General features: G+C 32.2%; 1 pseudogene across 1 annotated transcript; it reads right to left on the bottom strand.

The window, feature by feature from the left end:
• Positions 1–218: 218 nt before the first annotated feature.
• Positions 219–8,110, bottom strand: LOC143251127 (hemocyte protein-glutamine gamma-glutamyltransferase-like; annotated as a pseudogene). The gene is made up of 14 exons (XR_013028510.1): positions 7,739–8,110; positions 7,130–7,339; positions 6,536–6,814; positions 6,298–6,418; positions 6,011–6,137; positions 5,529–5,706; positions 4,690–4,828; positions 4,115–4,217; positions 3,645–3,800; positions 2,888–2,998; positions 2,438–2,722; positions 1,623–1,783; positions 1,364–1,500; positions 219–855 (listed from the first exon to the last, which is right to left on the bottom strand). The product of XR_013028510.1 is annotated as a hemocyte protein-glutamine gamma-glutamyltransferase-like (transcript).
• Between the last annotated feature and the right edge of the window lie 337 nt (positions 8,111–8,447).

Raw genomic sequence — 8,447 nt, 5'->3', positions numbered from 1 at the left:
AATGTCATTGATTTTGAAATTGACGTGAAATTTGTTAATTCTAGATCTTCAAATTGAAATCGTTATTTGTTTACTCCAGCGCAACTCACTTTCCAGACATGAAATCATCACCATGACTTGGATATTTTAATTAAAATGTTTTACGATTTTCTTTGTGGTTCTAATAAGGAACTAACTTTGAAAGTGTACTAAATGGCAAACCTGCCTTCACGAATTAATTCAAACAGATACTATATTTCATTGATATTTTTTAAAAAGTTTAATACACTATGAGTATTTTGTCATTTACTGCACGAGATATAAATAAATAAATAAATTCGATCTTAATTTGAAAAATACACAACAGATATTAAGTATTTCAATAGAAACAAATACGTGATTTAAACTGGAGACATGGAAAATATATTTTAAGTGAAAAATTGCTCACTCGTTGAACCCAAGTGGTATAAATATAGCATCAATCTTCAAGACTTCGAAAATATATTTAAAACTTCCAAGAAATACTATAACATATCGTATTGAAATGAGAAAGCAAAAACAGAAAATTAACATGCTTAAAAAAAAAAAAGTTGATCCCTGAAAGGCATAAGTTACACAGAAATACGAGTATATTAATTAAACAACACGATTCAATAACCTAAAGTTTACAACACTGCATCTCAAACAGTAACTTTAAACAGAACTTATAAAGTCTCGTTGTGGCTTGGATCGGATTTTGGGATCACCTCAATATGTTTTGATCCCATGAGCTGGATGAGCTGCCGAGAGCTGAAAGTGACGAATATTGTCTTGGAACCAGGCTGCTGAGGAACGAGTTTTTCGTTATGAGTTATAGTTTCACCTGGTTTGATATCCCTGTAATGGTACAAAATTATGTTATGAAAAAAAACATAATATAGCCATCGATGTGTAAACTTTGTATTGTTTTAAACGTAGTTAAACAGGTAACATTATTCAGATTCGATATTAATCTACAAACTTAATTATAACTAGTATCTGAACAACAGTTGTTCGACTTAAGAAGATCTTAATTGAGTTTTTTTGTGTATGATTATCTCACCATTTAAATGTTGGTTAAATGAAATTCTCCTTAAACAATATTATAAACAAAGTTAAAATTACTATATGAGAAACAACTGTTAAGTTCAGAAGTATCTCTTAGTCTTTCAACCGTTTTTTATCAACTTCTCACACATTGTCGCTGAATTCGTTTATTTTAGAATTGTTATTATAAAGTAAAGACGCATGGTATTTGTTTGTTCGTAAATACGGATAGGTTTAAAGAAATTTTGTGTGAAATTGAATTTACTCAAATACGGAGAGTTACTTTGTTTTAAGACACGAGAAAGCACATTTTCCACACCTGAACTTTGAATGGTACGGTCCTGCAAGTCCCGGTCCTTCAATATTGAAGACACAATCTTCCAGAATACGTTTCAGTGGGTTTTGAAAAGTGATAACTAATTCAAATGGTCTTCCAACCTCTGGAGTTCCGTGGACCTAAGTTAAATAATAATAACAGTACATTTCATTATCGAGGATTTATCATGGATTCTAGATATGGAACATAATGTAGTGTCTATCGTTAGAATTTTAAAAATATGATCTTTATTTGACCTTACCTCAAGACTCAACTTCGGTTTGTCCAGTACAAAATCGTCCTCACCAGACCAGGATTGCTGCGTTTCCATCACTGTGGCCAAAGCGTAGATTTTTATCATGGCGTAATCCACCAGTTTGTCGAGATATTCGCTTGAGGTCAATTTAATTGAAAGAAGTTCCTCTGTAAATAACATATATTTAATATAACTTTCTATGTAAAACGAATCTCTATAATCCCTACAGACAGTTATTACAATTTTCCCTAAACCTATTTCTCAATGCGTACCGAACGTTAAATTCATTTGTACACGTTTATGCTACACATTTTTCTTGTGACAACACTAGATCACAAGTTAATTCTATGTAATTCATTGTTTTTAATAATAAATATTGTGAATACATATCTTTAGTTACATCATCATTTTTCGTTACTTATATAAAGATAGAAAATTCCTGAACATTACTTCTGGGAAATATCAAATTTAACTTTAAATATATACATATATATATTAGAACAAATTTGTTGCTATGATAGAAAACATTCTATTAGAAACAATGGTGTTAATTAATTTAAGAACAGTTATGTTGAACTAGTACAACAGTGTTTATCATTTTAAATAAAGTTGTATTAGACTTCTACGTTACCGTACTGAACTACGCAATTACAGTTTTATCAGAACTCTATTTACTTCGTCAACACCCACACCTGTCCTGTTTATCAATTACCTTACATATGGTAATTAGATTATTCTATAAACAGCTCATGAGGTCTATCTTCTAATCAGTACAAATCATACGGATACAAGAAAGGTGAAACTAGGTAACATAAGTGTACCTTGCTTAGGTTGAAGGATAAATTTATCACTCTTCCGTTTCAACATTTTAGCTGTAATTCCAGTGTAGTAAACGCTGCTGGCTGACAATATGGCTGACACTGTTCTGGGTTTGCTGCTCAGATTTTTAATCTTTATTGTTACATCGAATGGCCGTCCTATCATCACTTTCTTACTCTCCAATAGCTCGAATGAAACGTCTTCTTTTTCAACAGGTCGGTCGAATCTGTGTCTCACAATATCGTTGTTTGTGGCGTTCAGTACAGACATTCTCTCTTCCTCGGTTCCTGCAGGACACAAACCAGTTTTATCAGGCAACAAGATTCTCTGGTGCAATTTTATTTTCAAACTCATTGTGTAGCTTTCCACTTAGAAACAAAATAAACAAACTCTCCAATACACAAGTGTTCAAAACGTCGGTTTATTTTTATAAACATATACTGGTTACTTACCTTCTTTGTTTTTATACTCGTAAGTGATATCCTCAGCATCCCTGTTTCCATAATCATCATCAACTCCAACCTTCTTTGTTAGTATAAGACGGCCCACACTATAAGTTTAAAAAAACAACAGTTTATCACACTCGTATTGTGCCTTTGAAACAAGCTAATTCTCAAATTAAGCAAGTTGTTGTTGTGGAGTTAAACCTAACATGGAACGGAAATGAAATAAAGCCAGTCAGTAACTTGTTAGTAATTCATTTAACATTGAACATTTACGTCTACTAAAAAATAATTATCTTTTAAACAATATCTGCAGCCAGACGTAATATCAAATTGATAGCTTTTGATTGCATTAATTAATAATTGGATTAATTATCTTTGAGAAATAACCTATTATAAGAAAAGTTTGTCTTCTAGGGCCTATTTTATTATGCAAGCATGAAGGACCAGCTTATAAATAAGAAGTGTGATTTATATAGATATAACAAAGCGGTATTTTTAACTGAAATGTATTGTGCTCAAAAACATGCATAAGATTTCAGGAACTGGAATTTTCAACCTAAACGGCACTTTGTATAAAAGGTGGCTGAACTGTGAGGTCGCAGACACTTGTATTCAGGTATACCCGTTCCTGAGTTGTTACTACGGAAATAAAGGAAAAGAAGCCAACCAGAATATCAGTCACTACAAATGGCGAATACGGTGTACATTCAGAAACAACATGTAACAACATGTAACACTTAAAATTACGTACTGGCTAGTGTTTGTTTTCATTTTTTCCACCCAGTTTCCGCTTTTCGGTCTTTCTGCCAGTAAACGATGTCTGCATTGACTTCAGCGAAGACAAAAGGGACGTCGTATCTGTATCCAACTTCTCCTCTTTTCACAGCTAGTTGAGATGCTGGTCCTAACTGATAGATACCTGAGTGAAAATATCAAAACATATCTCTAATTATATTCCCAGAACTTTAAAGTAAAGAGTAATTTTTGATATCCTTTAAAATTTCTTGATTCTAAGACTATGAAACTTGCTTTAACTGAGTTTAATATTAAATTGCAAGATCCAAACTGCAAGTCATCATACAAAACCACAGTTTTCGTATTCATACTTTGTAAATAAGTAAATATTAAATAATATTGATGATTATTATGGTTTACTTAATACAGCCATAACAAATATTTACATAGAAACTATAATTTTATTCAGTTGAAACTATAATTTTAGGAGTTAGATACCTTCGCTGGTTTCCTGTGGGGTGGCGTCAACTATTTGCCATCCCCGTATCCTGCAGGAAGGTCAGATCTCGCCATCCAACACTCATTCCATACATGGAAGTTCCTGAAACACGAGTTGTCGAGTTAGTTAATACATCTTTGTTTCTTATTCAGAGGTTATCTGAATAAAGTGAACGAGTTTCGTGTTGTAAAACTAATCACAGAAGAAAGATTTCTTTATATAAAATACTTAAAAATGTTTAACACATTGATTTCATTCCGTTCAAAACTCAGTGACAAAGTCACACATACTTAACAAGTTTTGTGATCGATCGTTAGAGGATGTTCTTGTCATAAAGATAAAAGAAAAACCTTCTGTTATAATGAGCTACTTTCCCTTAACTTTTCACTGTTTAGAAACGTATTTTCAAAAGTTATATATCATATAATATATATATATAAGAAAAACAAATGCAGAAACTCTTTATAAAACTGTACTAAAACGGCTAGTAATTAAATCTTATCTGAACATGCCGTTAATATGCAATAATTTGGAACAATATTATCACATTAAAGTAACATAAAACCTTAAGTACCATATTGAATCGTTTGTTCCTCCAGACATCTGATCTCCGTTTTCGTTAAATAGTTTGTCAATGGTTAATGTGGCGTCTGCATCATGAGCTGACACGAAGTTTGAAACTGGCCGACAGGGGAGCCCCAAGGCTCGGCAAACTGTAACCATAACACATCAAATTAAAGTTTCATAAAATGTTTTAGCAACCGACAAAATTTTCGTAAGTACATTTTCGTGATGTACAGTAAATATTAAAACAATAACTTGGGTTATTGAAATCACTATATTACTTCTGTTTATCGCTTTTATGATGTGGAAAGAGATTCTTCGGAATGTAGTGATATGAACAGGAGGTGTTAAGATAGTGAAATGTTAATAATCATTTTGTGTGAATGTTAACATGAATGAAACAACTGTATCATCTTATAAATAGTTACCTTTAAATAACTTCTAAAACACTTAATAACTTTAATGGTTAGCTCCTTTTGTAATATAGTTGTATAAAAAATTGTCATCAACTTTATGTTTAATAAATGGTTTAAGAAACTTTGAACATGACATATAAAGGCATATACGCAACATTAGATTAGTTTGTTGTATGTACATGTTAATAAAAAACCTGTTATGTCTGCTTGTGATTAACAGATTAAATTGTTATATTTGTTGTCACACAAATGACTTTGATTGCTCATCATTTCTTTCACTGATATAAATATCTTAAGATTATTGATTTTTCCTTTTTATTTCGTTATGACAAATGTATGATATTAAAACAAATCATGAATCTACATTTTATTAAATCCAGCTAATAAAAGTTAGTTATCACATAAAATATAGGCAGAAAGAAGCGAAACCTACCAGTATTGCATACACCAGCAAATACCCAGCATTGTCCATATTTCACTGGATCTCCTCCGTTTTTCATAAACTTTTCTAGAATGGCAGCACTTCCAGTCCATTTCCAGGGGGCGACACCTTCATCATAAGGCTCATGCCATCTACCTATTATCACACCGTTGTCGTTAAGGCTGTTCACCTTTAATCAGAAAAAGTCAAAGGTTTTTAATGATTTCTGATTATGTGTTTATTACATTTACTGCTAAGTATATGTAAAGTGTATAGTTAATCTTGAAATATTAAATTGGATTAAATATAGTTTTGAACGCGCTGAAACTCGTGAAAACAATTAGTTATTATACTATTATATTTAGACAATACTTTTAATGATTTCCTGACACAAACAAGTGGATAAAACTTGCATCACAATTTTGATAAGAGACAAAAGTAAATGTATTAAATTAAGGTAATACTCGTATCACGATTTTTCAAAGAAATCTTACCATGGCCGACACAGCACGAGCTACTTTGACTGGGTTAGTCCTGGAACTGTAATCGAGACGAGAACGTTCCAACAAAAACATGCAAGCCGGAAGGACCGAGTCTTTAAACTGAAATACAAAATATACTCTTCTTATTGACTCAAGTAGAATTGATAGAATTGTGCCGTGTAACTGTTTAGAAGCCGAAATGAAACATAAACATCAATATTTTTCAATAGTTTATTTTTTAGATGCTATTAAACTGAAGAGAAATGTCAGTTTTATTTAAGTTATTAAACATTTATTACCTGCCCAAAAAAATCCACTGTCTTCCTTGTGGGTAGTTAAACGAACCTACATAAATCTTTCCAACGTCATTCAAAACGTATTCTTTTCTCATTTTATCATCTTGCATGTAGACAGAGTCATCTGTCGACCAAAAACAAAATTACATCTCGTTAGTACTCTTAGCACCTTTATTTAATGAAAAAAATCTCTTCGTAAAACATAAGTTTTAGTTATGGATATTTTTACTTTTAAACTCACCTTTGTTCCATGGATTAAAGAGAACGTAAATATTCTCCTTGCATTCATACGTTTCTGAAGAAGAGACTGGTTCGTCATCTTTTGAGTTTAATTGTGAAGTAACTTTCATCTTCCAAATTCCAACTCCCACGGAAGAGGGCACGTGTACTTGGAGAGTTATGTTAGAACCATCGTGACTTTGTAGTCGCACATCCCACTTTGTTTTATCTTCTTTATATGAATCGTTGTTGGTTATGGGTATTACAACTAAGGTGCCTTTACTGATTTGAGGGTTCGAACCTAAATATAAAATGTATAGAAAAAAGTCTTCAATTAGTGTAATCACGTGACAAGTATGTTTTTGTGCACTTATCACACCTTAAGAATAAAATAATACATTTTTCCAGAATATTTTATATCGTAAGATAGATCTCGTAAAACTCTTAATCGACAAACCCATAATCACTGTCATCAAAGTTGAATATTATAAAAACTAAATGTTTGTTGGTTATTATATCATTTTTAAAATCAAAACTTATTCAACATGTCTTTAAGACGTTAGGGTTAATAAATACGTTTGTAAACGTGTAGCAGGTTTTAGTTATTCTAACTCACCACACGACATTTCCAGTTTAAGCGTATGTTTCTTTGGATCGTAGTCTCTATTGAACAGAATGGTAACAGTAAACGACAAGCCACGCCGAAGTATGAGAACAGGCTTAGGACCCTCTACGAGTTCGTACATTTGGGTGTTGTGTTTTAGAGCATTATCTCGTGGAAGGAAATCCACGCTCTCTACTTTTAGAGCCGAGGATCCATCTTCACCTGTACAAAGCAAAAATAAAGTGATAAGAATTGCTGCATCTGATGTCTTAAACACAATTTTCGTAATAACACTAAGATAAAATTACTAACTGTATGGATTTTGTTTTACTTTATGTGAGAAACAGAGCTCTTGCTACATAAATATTTATATTTATATAATTTCATAGACTCGTATTTATATGAGACAATTTATATTTTCATGAACGGTAGCCCCAGGTTTTATTATTAGATATTTTTAAGATTACCACACACCCAGAGGGAGACTTTATATTGTTTACTTATACTGAGAGAGAGAGGTTTACAAAAACACTACAGTTTATGTTCAGGTATTATTAAATGTCCGAAGTAGAAATAAAATGAAATTTAGAATACAATAAATCCAAAATATGAACTGCCTACCGTTCTCAGAACCGTTCAATTCTCTTCTTTTCTCGTACTCTTCTAACATCTTTCTTAAAAGGTCTCGCAGGTAGCTGTTATAATCATCCACGTCACTGACATTATAACTGGAGACTGTGTTGTTGGACACGTCGGACAATGGAAGTCTTCCAAAACTGTACATCTTCCGAGTTAAGATTTCTCAACACAAGCCAAATAGTTTTCTCACTACGATATACTTTAGTAATTAATGTCAACTTCGTATATAACAAAAAGTAGCTGTTGGTATTAGTTTGAAAACTCCTTAAATCAAACGTTGAAGCAAAGATAAATTATAACTTCTGAAGAACGTTATAATCAGAGTATAATAACTTTCGTGATATCTTAGATCAAGTAAGCTAGTGATCTTCTTTATATAGATGAATGAGTGAACAGTTTTGGAAATACCAGTTTCTTAATATATCATGTGATGGTAAGAATCAATTACGAGAGAAATATGTTAGCCTATTAATTGGAAATTGGGTTCTTGGTAAGAGGGAGTCTCTGCTGGCCTATCGGTGCCTTTATCTGATTTAATTACGTGTACACATGTTACAAGGTACATGTTTATATGTTTCTTAAACTGGACATTCCCTTCCGGTTGGAAAACAACAATATGACGTTCAGTGCCAGGGTTTCTAAATGGGCAACGTCATAGAAGACGTCACATTCCAGCCCATCTGTTTTCTGT

Source organism: Tachypleus tridentatus, chromosome 1 (assembly GCF_004210375.1).
Source record: "Tachypleus tridentatus isolate NWPU-2018 chromosome 1, ASM421037v1, whole genome shotgun sequence".
Taxonomy (NCBI): domain Eukaryota; kingdom Metazoa; phylum Arthropoda; class Merostomata; order Xiphosura; family Limulidae; genus Tachypleus; species Tachypleus tridentatus.
This window is presented reverse-complemented; position numbering and strand designations above follow the sequence as displayed.